This window comes from Excalfactoria chinensis, chromosome 1 (genome assembly GCF_039878825.1).
Source record: "Excalfactoria chinensis isolate bCotChi1 chromosome 1, bCotChi1.hap2, whole genome shotgun sequence".
NCBI lineage: Eukaryota > Metazoa > Chordata > Aves > Galliformes > Phasianidae > Excalfactoria > Excalfactoria chinensis.
The window spans coordinates 136185923-136198108 of record NC_092825.1 but is presented as its reverse complement, the minus strand read 5'-3'; the positions used below and the strand labels follow the sequence as shown (position 1 = coordinate 136198108).

At 41.2% G+C, this 12186-nt stretch overlaps 1 protein-coding gene across 1 annotated transcript in view; it reads left to right on the top strand.

The window, feature by feature from the left end:
* Positions 1 to 12186, top strand: part of PCCA (propionyl-CoA carboxylase subunit alpha) — a 260731-nt gene that overhangs the window by 56798 nt on the left and 191747 nt on the right. The window lies entirely within an intron of this gene.

The window sequence follows — 12186 nt, the reverse complement described above, 5'->3', positions numbered from 1 at the left end:
GATCACATACTGTGCCTTGTTTTGTTTGTTTTTTTGAAACTGTTTACCTTTAAACTGAAAGCAAGAGGCCAAATCTGCTTGTTTTATTCGTGCAAGAGTACGTGAGAGTAAGAATAGGATTTGGTAGAATAAACATATGGTTGCATACAAGTCTCATTACTTGAAGATAATAAAATCAAGTGTAATATTCTTCTGTTAAGTTCGACTATGGAAGTATCTGACCATTTTGTTTGAACGTTCACATTTGAATCAAAATGGTTTGGGTTAAAAGGGACCTTAAATATCATCTAGTTTGAACCTCCCTGCCACAGGCAGGGCTGCCACCCACTGGCTCAGGTTGCCCAAGGGCTCCATCCAGCCTACCCTTGACCCACCTCTAGGGGTGGGAATTTCACAGCGTTTCTGGTCAGTGTGTGCCGGTGTCTCTTGATTGTTCTCTCACTATCTTCCTATGTTAAAAAGGATTGGTCTCCCTTCCATTTATAAATTCCATTTAAGTATTGGAAGGCCATGCTGAGGACTCCCCCAGAGCCTTCTCTTCTGCAGGCTGAACAAGCCCAGCTCCCTCAGCCCCTCGTTGTAGGAGAGGTGCTCCAGCCCTCTGATCATCTTTGTGGCCTCTCGTGGACCCACTCCAGCAGCTGTACATTCTTCCTGCACTCCAGATGGTTTCTCACAAGGGCGGAACTGAGGGAGACAAATCATCTTCCTCTCCCTGCTGACCACTCCTCTTCTGATGTAGCTCAGGGTGATGTTGGCTCTCTGGGCTATAACTGCACACACTGTTGATATGCATGAAGCTTTTAATCCACCAGAACCCCAAGACCTTCTCTCTAGGTCTGCTCTCAATATGCTGTCGTCCCTGTCCTTAATGTCTACCATATTCTTCATGATGCAAGATGAGCTTAAATAACAATTGGAGAGAGAGCAATGTATGTACCAAAGAACTAAATTAACTGTTAGAACATACAGAAATCCCTCAGAAACTTCTTAGAATACTTTCCACTATAAAAAGGGAAAATCAGGTTTTTTTTTTTCATTTACTTAAATGCAGTGTTTTGAGCTCCTCTCAGTGGGCAGCTGTAAGAGCTATTTATCTTTCATTACAGGGTAATTAGTCCACAGTTTTCTCCAAGGATCTGTGTGAATGATTTTAATGTTTTTTATTAGTCTTCTATTAGTAATATTATCACGTGCATCCTTTTAAAAATGATGGAGATAAGACAGTCGTGCTTAACAGAATTGAGATAGTATCTTTGTAGTATGGCTATGTTGTCAGACACTTGTTATCCTATATGAGTGTTTGCTCAAATGATGAGGCTGTTGCAGAAGTATCACTCCTAGATTGCTGCTTCTTTTTTCCTAATGCTTCCGCAGTGGTTGCAAGGAGCTCCCTTTTTCCCTGCTTGACCCAATCTGTATCTTCCCAGGTCTGTGTTGCATCCTGTGGTGACCTCCTGGTATAATTGGATGAACTCATCATTCAGGGATGGGAAACTTTGGACATCTTTTTTGTTGTTGTTGTTTAAAACATGAATCATTTCATTAATCTAATGGGAATCACTTTTGCTTTTTGAACTGAGGGAGCATCGTAGTTTTGTCCAGAGGCAGAAATCATAGAACCATAGAATCCTTGGATTTGAAAGGGACCTCTGAAGGCCATGTAGTCCAACTCTCCTGCAATGAGCAGGGACACCACTGCTCAATCAGATTGCTCAGAGCCTGATCCAGCCTTGCCTTGAAGGTCTCCAGGACAGGGCATCCACCATATCTCTAGGCAATCTGTTCCAGTGCCTCCCTATATCCACACTAGCGGTCCTTCTTCAGTCCTCCTTATACCTTTTCTACACCTTTTTTTGCTGTGTACCTCCCAGTGTGACTGGTGGCAGTCATGGCTGACAGTTGTCACCTCTGCCTCTCCGTTACTGGTGTTTTAGTAACTGCAGGGTCAGCGCCTGCTGGTTTTGATAGCAGGCAGCATATTGAATTCATTGAAAATGAATTAAACCTGGTCTAGGGAGAGGAACTAACCCAGAAATTGACCCAGAAGTATGTCAATATGTTGGTGCACACAAGTTTTGGTTGATTTTGCTGCTTTGTCTTAAAGACTATATTCTAGTACAACTACTTCTGCAGGCTACATATCATCTTACCTTGTGTCAGAGCTGGCAGCTGTTTGTCAGGAAGTAATTTAGTATCCATTGTGTGAGGGTGGAGTGGGGGATGCTGAACTATACTAGCTCACTGAGAAAAGGGAGCTTTCTTCAGGTAGAATGGTGTTGTCCATGTTAAAACATGGTCCGGGCAGTTGGCTCAATCCTCTCTTATCGATAACCAGTGTTCACGATGCTTAACTCATCAGTGAATTCATGGTGGGAGCTTGGACATTCACCAGCTTTAATTGGTTGTCTGAACATACACTGTCAATGTGGCCTGACTTAGAAAACATTGTAGCAGGCCTGCAGAAATACTTGTAATTTCTTTTAACTTCATTTCTTTTCCTCCGGGTTCTGATTTATTAGAGAATTTTTTGCAGGCGTGTAGTTGATATCTTTTGACTCCATGCTCTGCAGTGTTGCAACAATGCTATTTATTTCCTGTCATTTCTCAATTTCTAAATGTATTCTCACAGAATCACGTACACAGAATCGTGAGGTTGGAAAGGTCCTATAAGGTCATCTAGTCCAACCGTCCTCCTCCCTCCACCATACCTACAGAAAACCACTAAACCATATCTCTTGCTCCCTATCCAGATGCTTCTTGAACACTGCCAGTGTTGGCAACTCCATCACCTCCCTGGGCAGGCTATTCCAGTGCCTGACCACTCTCTGAGAAAGAAAGATCCTTCTCCTGTCTCTTATTCCTTAAACAAACAAACAAAAAACACCCCACCAAACCAACCCAACAACTCTACAAGCTATGGCATTACAAAATGCCCTACTAGTCAGGCTATAGACTTGCATTCATTTTCAGAGCTTCCCTCACATCCTGTAGAAAAGGAAAGATAAGAAAGCCATATGAGGAATAGTTGTTCCCTGTCCATGCACTTTATTGATTGGTTCTAAACTTGTTATTTGAATTAAGTTGTACCTTTTGAAACAGTGTTTCAAACTGGTATTGAAGGTTTCGTGCATGTGGTAAACTCAGTCCTTGGTAATGTGAAGTATTGGTTTGGCTAGAAGAATGCTCCTCTGTTTCCCCCCTCATCATTCTATCCTGCTTTTTCTCCACGAGTGCCTGTTTTTCATTTAGAGTAATGTATATTTTGTGTTAAACATCTCACTAAGCATTGCCTGCCAAGCTGAAGTTTTTTTCTAGCAGGCTGAAAGCCAAGCGGCCTAGAAAATAAAGCGCTGCTAACTTTCTCTATCGAATTTAGTCTGGTAATTCCAAGTGCCTTTTTTTCCACTCTAAATCAATTAAAAATGCAGTGTAGTTTGAATTGTGATAACAATACATCATTTAGGAGATGTATTGCTCTTGAAGAATAAATTGTACTTGAACTACTTTATTTCAGAATGTAGTTAATGGTGTTACTGAGCTATGGCAGATGTGTTCTTTAATTGATAAGATGGGGTACGATGTAGCACATCAAGCAGGCAATCCTTTCTACCTTGCTGACGTGTTCAGGGTAGCTTCTGTGCAGCATTGGCACGCTGCATTTAAAACTAAGAGTTTACAAGTAGCGCTCTGCTTAATGCAAAACTTTGTGTGGTCAGGCAACGAAGACAACTGATAGAATTTTTAGTTTGGATGAAAGATGAAATGGTCTTCATGAGGCTAGATGATTGGGGAGACTAAGATTACACTTGTTAGTGTTTGCTATTTCCTTTGTGCATACCTGATTTCTTCTCTTTATCTTCGTGTAATCAGCAGCTATATCCATTTCCAGGATCTAATTGAACGTAATGAAGAAAGAGGTTGGGCTGTTAAGCTTCCACATTCTCTGCTCTTTGTGCCGGTGGTGGTGCTAAAAAGAGATGAGTTAACGTAAACCTGAGTAGGCTGCTTAACCTTCTTTCTCTTCTGAAAATGTAGATGCAATAACATTTGCAGCTGAAAAGGCTCATTCGCAGTTTCTAATGTTTAAGGATGCAAATGAAGCATTTTGTCTCTTCTGTCGCCTGGAGGTGTTAAGCAAGGAAACAGAAAGAGGTTTCTAGGATTAGTTCCACAGACTTCTTTTATCATGTTAAAATCAAGGTTGGTTTCAATGCCGTGAAGTGAAGAAAAGCAATATGGAAACTATCCAAGGAAAATTCTTACATTTCATTTGCTTCTCTCTAAATTTTTGGGGGTATTCATTACTCCCTGCAAAGTTGAATGCTCAAACTTTTTGTGAGACAGCTGAGCTAGTTCCTGTGCCTGCATAGCGGGTGTGTGTAATGTTTTGTAGGTGGCAGAGCAATGCATCATTGACAGCGGCATGCCATATACAGTATGTTAAAGTGTCTATTACAATAGCTTTTCCTTGAGAAGAGCTTCAAAAGCTTGGGTAATTTAGTTTTGCATTTGGGTTTTGGACTAAGGCATAAACAAGTATACCATCTAAAGCTGTTTTTAAATGAAATTATCCAGTAAGGCTTTATCTCGATGGACATATCCAAAGGGAAGATTTAAAGGAATAGAGCCCCAGAGATTTTTTCATTTCTCCCACCAAATCTTAAAGCTCTGAGTCTCTGCGAGAAGTTTCTTCTGTGTGTCTTTCATTTGAGAAGATAATGACTTGGAAATTGACTAGCACTGTTTCCTGCTCTAGACGTATAATGTACACTATGAAATGTTAGGTTAACGAGGCACTTTTGATTTTCAAATGCAATATTGGATTGATGCAAGCACGTTTACCCTTTGTACACTTACTGTGTGGCAGTATGGCTTCACAACTTGTTAAAGGTGCAGATTAGGTTGATTCTTAGCTTTGACGCTGGAAACATACCAGTTCAAAAAGGAAAAGACTTTTCAGTTTTAAATAAACTTTTTTCTTTGCAGCATTTGTGCACAAGGTGATGCTGACCATCTAGATATACTCTAGCTGCTTCCTTGTGTTTACGTAGGTCAGAGAGGCGCAACAGTGGAGTTTAGGTAACCTTAGACTTTGTTTATGCTGATTCAGCAACAGTGTCTGAATTTGTTTAAAGTGAGCTTTAGAGTAGTCTAAAAGACTGATAACTTTCTCCCTGCCCTACAAATGTTTAAATATATGTAGACTACAGTTTAGATAGCATGCAGGTTTAGTTGCTTCTATATGTATGATACATAGATGCGTATGTATCCCACGTTCTTAGGACACATTTCAGGCAATCTTAAGTGGACCTGAGTAAGAGGGGCTTTTGTTTGATCCCTTCTACTTCAGCGACCAATGTGAGCACATTCACAGCAAAACGAAATAAATCAGATGTATTTCTTATAATGGCTTAAAGGAAGTTTGTTAACCTTTTGAATGGGAAGAGACTCTCCAAGTAAATTAGTGGGCTCTGGTTTTCTTTTTTTTCTTTTAGAACGGCTGCTCAGCATTCTCCCCTTTTTTTGTACTGAAGATAGTGATTGTGAAAATGTTGTAGTGTTCTTTAATTTCAGTTCTAAGAGCTGTGAGAAACCTCTCAAATGCAGCTGTAGTCAATTTCAGGTAAGGCCTTTTCATTCCGTTAGCTTTTCCATTTTTCAGATAAATGCTTTTAAGGTCATTTTTTCCCCGTTTCTTGCAGTGTATATACACCCATTTAAATCATAAAGTGCAGAGATTTGAAATTGAGTAATGTAGTGTCACAGGTGGTGACACGGCTTATGTGGTAGGTCTGGCTTCTAAATTGCAGTGTGTTTCTGAGCCAAGTAACAGCAAGTTTTATTTCAAAGAGAACGTAGAGCGCACAGTGAGGTCTGGCAAGTTGAGCAGCACGCATCTTCATTTCTACCTCCTTCATTCCCTACTTCCTCAAGCAAGTTTCCTGGGGCTGACACCTTCCCAGTCAGCAGTAATGGACATAGTTGGCCTTTTTCTTCCTGGGCTGGTTGCTACATCAAGCTACCTGCCTACTTCTCATGCAAATTCAGGTGATTGCAATGTTCCTTCTCCCTTTCCTACCCTCAAACAAAACAAAAACTAGACCTTCAGGAAGATCTACCATTGCCAAAGGCAAGTGTATTTGGAAAGAAATAGGATGCTACACTACAGCATTCCCCCTCTAGCATGTGTATCTATCTGCTTATATCACATCTTGTATTCACTTAGCGCTTGCTATGCTGCTGTTTTGTGAGCTTATACAGAAGGACTTTTTCTCCACTGCTGCTCTCATTTAAAAAACGATATTTGTTCTAATGAAAGATGCTACTGTTCCTATAAGTGCTGCATGCACCCTCCTCTCCTGTTATTCCTAAGACTTTTTTTCCTTTCAAAGTCCTGCTTATTCCAGTCTAAAAAAGACTGGAGAAACTCCTGCTTGCTGAACAGCTGGAGGGTCATTGTTTTGGTGATGCATGACAATATCTAGGCATGCTGCTGTTTTAAGCCTAAACCAGCTTAAAGACTGCTTTAGAGGAAGTTGTCCATTTGCCAGTATTACATTTACAGACTACATGGACAGTTTCTGTATGTGTGCTTTACTGTGAGCTTTAAGGATAGTAACAGTAACTTCATTGCCATATTTCAGTCCTTGGAGCTGAATAGGTGGTTTCTGTATATCTAGCAGAAAGCTTGAGTGCTTTCCCTTTCATCTCTACCACACTGAGCATTTTATCAGTTCAGAATTTTCTAGCCTGTTTCTTGCCTCATTACAAGATCTCCCAGAGGTGTCTTTCCCAGTGTTCACAGTTACTGTATTGTGAGATGATCTGTTAAAGCATCCACTTTTTCTTCTAAGAGGACCTGAACCTGATCTGTCTTTGGGTGTTCCACCTGGCTACTTTGATTGGACTTTTTTTCTCCTTTCTGCTTGGCTGTTTTCTGGATTGTTTAAACCTGTGTTGTGTCTTCTATTTGCTGTCAGCTCTGCTTTTCAGCCCTGTTTTGCCTGTGTGATTTGGGAACTTTTGAGCTGAGTTAGCTGTTCTTCAGCAGGTCAACCTTTAGTTGAGCTGCTTATCTGATCTGCTTTATATGCTGCTGCAGGCAGCTGCGTGTACAGGTCTGTTTCCTTCTGATGAGCTATGCGTCAGAATAGCTCTACCTACTCAGCAGCTGGTTCCTGCAGTAGACAGGAGACCGTATCTGTGTCAGATGCCATTTTTTCTGGAACTCTTACACTGCTTATGTGATTGCCAGACTTCTGCCACTTCCTTTCCTCACTGGATCTGCCTCCTTAATGGGCTGCATTTCAAAAGGGCAGTAAAACTCAGGTAATCTTTCTCCAGTGTGAGAATGAATGAATTTGTCAGCCACAAGCAAGCTTTTCAATGGAAACCTTTTCCAGATTTTCCTGGGAAGTAAAAGAGTGAAGATTGGAACAAACTTTGAAAATTAAAACTGTGATACCATTTTCTTCTGAAGTTCTTATCTTTGAACCTTCCTTAATGATCTAATTCACCAATATGTTCTTGAGTATGTGTGGTAAATTGATACCTACACTTGCTGTTAGTTCACTGCAGTTCTTGCTTCTGATTCTGGTCTGAAGTTGCTCCACTGCTTGATGGCACTTACTGGTTTAAACAATGGATTTACTTCAAACTTCAGCCATTCTGTGATTCAGAGAATGTTGCTCAGAGAAGCAGTGTTTTAAAGTTTGTTTTAAAATAAAACAGAATTGCAGACTAAGTACAAGAGCAGGCCAGTATCTCAGCACTGTTGCTCCCCTCTCCACAGCACACCTGAGAGTCTGAGGATGTCCCTCCCCAGAAGGAGCTTCTACACAGTTGCATTCTCCAGCTGTTCTTCCAGTGCTCATTAAGCCTTTCTGTTAGCTTACTTTAACCCCAAAAATAAGCCCGCAGAAACCTAGGCCATTTCCTCCCATGTCAGTCAACTATATCAACTGAGTGGGCCAGAACCTGCTCCAGAGGAAAGGAAGTGGACAGTAGGAAGGGATGAGGAGAAGTGGGTAGGTTCAGTCAGTTCCTTCCCCAGTCACTCCTGACAGACTTCTAGGCTCTGAGTTTACTCAGCTGGAGGTTCTGGGGCTAAGCACTATTCTCCTGAACAAATTGCTGTTGATCTCTATCTTCCAATAGGATGCACTCTGAACTTGGGTAATCTTGAAAATGTGGGTTTGAAAACCTGTAATCCAGTGGCTGTATGCAACAGATTCTTTGAATTCTGCTGTAAACTTAATGAGTACGTTTAAAACCAGTTGCATATACCTGGGGACGTTTATTTTCAGTAAGATAGGGCAGCTGCAATTGCTCCTGGGATCCCTTGATCCTTTTCTTCTTGGAGATGGGGAACACTTTCCTACAACTGTTTCAGGCACCAAGGAATGAACAAGCACAAAACCTGCATTAATGCCAATACTTCTGTGTGATGAAATAACTGTAGGGACTCTTGCAGATGTAAGGAGCTGGGCAGTTGGAGTGTGCTTTGCCACATCATTGTGGCTTGAGTGGAAGAATCCACTTGCCAAATGATCCTGAAAGCAAACACAAAGTTCTTGATACCTGTGTTTTTCTTTCCAAGGGGTATCTCATTGGCTGGAGCTGCTCAGGCTGGTGTTATGTTATGTGCAGATTCAAATATCTTGGCTTGTATGAGGACACCAAAAAGCATGCTTAATTGTCTATAACTAATGTGGTAAAAGAAGGAAAACTTAATCATCGCTTGTTTTGTCTTAAGCAGAGTTGGAACTGGTCTGTCACTCCCTGCAGTGTTGAGAGGCCTAGCAGCGATTTGGCTGTTTTGCCACATACTCAGAAACCCACAGAAGAGTGTTATGTTACTAAGAGAGCTGGAGATTATTGTATCGAGGCTGACTTTACCACTTAATGTATAATGAATTAATTGTATATTTCTGCATTCAGTAGGAGAAGTGCGGGAATCTCCTCTTTCAGAGTGTGTCAGAAGGAGACAGTTTATTTCCAAATGTTAGGAGGTTGGCTACTTAATAGGTGTAGTTCCCTCCAGTCTGCTCCAGACAGACAGATGTTGGTGATGGAATGTTGTCTGTCAAACACAGCTCAACTGCAGACTCCCCAGATGAATTCTCCACATCTTGCCCATGCTTAGTCTGCTGCTCTTGGAAACATAGAAGGTGGGGTAAACTCTTCAATATCTGTAAGTCAAAGAAATAACTTACTGGATATGGAATGTATTCTGAAAATGTTCTTTGATGTATCTACTGTTAATAAGTACCTTTGACTGTGCAAAATAGAAAGCTCTGATACAGGTTTGTTTCTGAAGAAAATGGTGGGTGCGTGTTACTTTATTATAAAAATTGATACGTTCTCATTCAGTTGTAGCCTTCAAGGTTGGATTCTGCTATGTAGTGCGTGGAGGAATAATAGAGCTTTTGGAAAAACTGTTTAGATATGGAATGTCTAAACAGAACAAAAAAGTTTTTTCACATTCTGCTGAAATGTTTTTTCACATTCTGCTGAAATGTTAGTACGCTGGCAAAGTTCCACATGTGGATAGGCTGTCATTAGGCACTGGTAATTGTTTCTTGCATAGTTTCGCTATTTCCATGTTTCTCATAGAAATCCAATTAATGAGCGCTGATCTTTTATTTTATTTTCATCTTCTGTTTATTTATTTATTTTTGCAGGAGCTTGAGATGTTGTCACATTTTTATGTTAAACTTTTGGCATTTTCAGTCTCAGACACTAGAGTTCTGAATGGATCATTTCGTATGTTACTTGTCTGTTGGCAATGAAGTAGTTGAGGCATTTTTCTGGATGTTAGTTGACAAGATTTGGCATAGAGCTCAAGTAAGCATCTTAGATTAGAGAGAGTTTAATTTGAATGTTGGACTACTTGGTGGATAAATGGTTGGATGATCACAGCCAGAGGGTTGTGTTCAGTGGTTCTGTGTCCAGGTGGTGGTCAGTCATGAGTGGTGCCCCTCAGCAGTCAGTCTCTTCAACATCTTTATCAGGAACCTAATCAGTGGGATTGAGTGCACCCTCAGCAAATTTGGTGATGACACCAAGAGGAGCGGTGCAGTGGATAGAACAAAAGGAAGGCTGACATTCAGAGGGACCTGGACACACTTGAAAAGTGGGCCTATGAGAACCCAATGAGATTCAAGAAGGCCAAGTGCAATATGCTTGCATTTGAGTTGGGGACAATCCTGGATATCTAGAGAACAACTCATTGAGAGCAGCTCTATGGGGATGTACTTGGGGGTTCTGGTGAATTGAAAGCTGAAACATGAGCCAACAGTATTCAATTATCCTTGAAGGCCAATAGTACCTGGGGCTGCATAAAAAATGGAGGTGGCCATCAGGGAGAGGGAGGTGATTGTCCCCCCTCTCCTTTGCCCCCTTGAGGCTCCATTTGGAGTACTACATCTAAGTCTGGGGCCCCCGACACAGTAGGGTTGTGGAGCTTTTAGGGAGAGGATCCAGAGGAGTGTCACAAAACTGATCAGAGGGCTGGAGCACCTCTACTGTGAGAAAGTGCTGGTATGTAGGTTAAGTGTTAAGAATTTTTATTCAGACGGTAGTGAGGTTCTGGCACAGGCTGCCCGGAGAAGCTGTGGATGCCCCAGCCCTGGAGGTGGTCAAGGCCAGGCTGGATGGGGCCTTGCACAGCCTAAGCTGGTGGGTAGCAGCCCTGCCCATGTCAGTGGGAATTGAAACTGGATAATATAGATATAGATCCATGCTTGCTATTGCCATGAATGCAGTGACTTCTACCTTTCCCTGTCTTCTGACAAAAGGTTGGAGGAAGAGGAGAAGTAGTCTCTTTATCTCTTTTTCCTTTGGCCTTCTACTACAGTAGAATGTTGGAAATGGACTGTAGCCTGGAAATCTTAGATAGTCTGTAACAACAGCAAAAGTTTTGCATTAGCTATCTTGATGAACTCTGGAGATATTGTGTTTTTGCTGGTAGACTTGGAGAGGAGGAAGAAGTGGGGAGAGGAAGGAATGCGTAGTAAAGGTGGTGTTTGCCAGGTTTGCAAATGCCAATATTTTGGCAGAAGCTACAGAAACAAGGCTTTTCTAGTTATGAGTGGTATGGAAAGAACAGCTTAATTTCCAGTTGCCAAGTGTGTAAGCAGTCTTCTTCCACAAAACTTTGAGGTTGGATTACAGCCTAATGAGAGAAGTCTGCCCTGCCTCCAAGTGTATGCAGGCACCGTATTGAAAATGCTGTTGTTCAGACTGCAATCTGCTGCTATTTCTGGAACTATCGGCTCCAGACTTTGTGTTACTGTAATTTCAAATATCAACTCCTTGTTTCTCTTCTTTAAAATGTTAATTCCTTTATGTTCTAATCCTTTGGCATTGATGTATGTACACCCTTATGCCTGTCCTTCTGTTCCCTACCTCCCTCCTAGTGCAGTGTTCTCAACTTTTGAGTTTGTAAGACTGCTATTGATCAAATCAGTGTTGCTGAGTTGCTGAGCTAATAAACCTTCTGTATTGAAGAGCTGGGCTGAGATTTGAAGAAGAAAGAACACAAAAAACTTGTAGCCCAATACAACAAAAAATCCCAACCAAGTAGTTCATTGTGAATTGAAGCTAAAACATTTTTGATGTGTCTAAACTGGATGCTCTGCTTTTGGTTTGGGTGTTTTTGCAGTGGACTTTTTAGTGTTTCTGTAATACTATCTGGCAATCCTAATATATGCAGTATGAGCATACATTAGAAGAGAAACACAAGTTCTGATATAAGAGATGAAATGTTTTTCATTGCATTAGTGTTGTTATTCCATGAACTGCCCATCAGCTGGAAGCACTTTGTTTTAATGTATCCTACTTCTGTCTTAGAACTGGGCAATAATCAATGAAATGGATGGAAAAAATTGCGTGGAGCTCATATGTGTTTTCTTTTGATAGTATTACAGAAGACCAAAGTTACCCGAGACATGCACACACTCAGTGATCCATTGGTAATATTCACTTGAAACAGTTGTGTTGGAATTGCCTTTAGCTCTGTGTAGTACTGGCACTTGAGAGGTTTAGAAAATGTCTACGTTCTTCATCACTGAACTCTACTGCTGGCATAGAGAAACAGGAGAAGGGGAAAATGCAATTTGGTGTTCTACCTACATATTAAAGTATATTGTGTTGACCAATTTCCACATCAGTATTAAAGAG